Source organism: Trachymyrmex septentrionalis, unplaced genomic scaffold, assembly GCF_001594115.1.
Source record: "Trachymyrmex septentrionalis isolate Tsep2-gDNA-1 unplaced genomic scaffold, Tsep1.0 scaffold40, whole genome shotgun sequence".
Taxonomy (NCBI): Eukaryota; Metazoa; Arthropoda; class Insecta; order Hymenoptera; family Formicidae; genus Trachymyrmex; species Trachymyrmex septentrionalis.
In genome coordinates, this window is record NW_017305569.1 from 3888390 (window position 1) to 3888979 (window position 590).

The 590-nt window shown below is 30.5% G+C and overlaps 1 protein-coding gene across 1 annotated transcript in view; it reads right to left on the reverse strand.

Annotated features, from left to right (window-relative positions):
- The window catches only part of LOC108751065 (neuroendocrine convertase 1-like), a 35725-nt gene that overhangs the window by 4752 nt on the left and 30383 nt on the right, over nt 1-590 (reverse strand). The window lies entirely within an intron of this gene.

Consider the following 590-nt stretch of genomic DNA (forward strand, 5'->3'; position numbering starts at 1 on the left):
CTAATTATATAATATATAATATGATTACAAACCATTTTATCGGCATTTTTTTGAAACATATAAATTGTAATACGTTACATATTATATAATTATAAGTGAATAATTTCTAGGTAAGAATAATTATATGATAATACACACACTGAGCATCGCGTAAAAAGCCTGAATTAATGAAGCTGTTTTCGTGAGAATCTCGTCACTCACAATGGGATTATGAAAGTAATCGCAAAGCTTAGTGCAAAGTAAGTAACAACACGGACATGAAACAAGGTAAATCCTCAAAATGTAGAGGCACATATATTGTATGTGTGTATTTATATTAAAAGGACATCTTGTAACGAGATGAACATCCATTTTCGGTCACACGTACGAGAGATTACGACACTTTGAAATAATTTTGTATATTCGTATATTTAGCTTTATCTAACGATAAGTACGAAAAGTTTAACTATTTTCTGGGATGCTAAATAAAATATCCTATCAGAAAAGTATTTCGAAGAAAAGTCCTCCGTAATGCTCTATTTTCTTGCTTCTATTGCACTGTCGTAATGTAACGAATGAGGACTCTTATGACCTTCTTCAAGTTAATGATG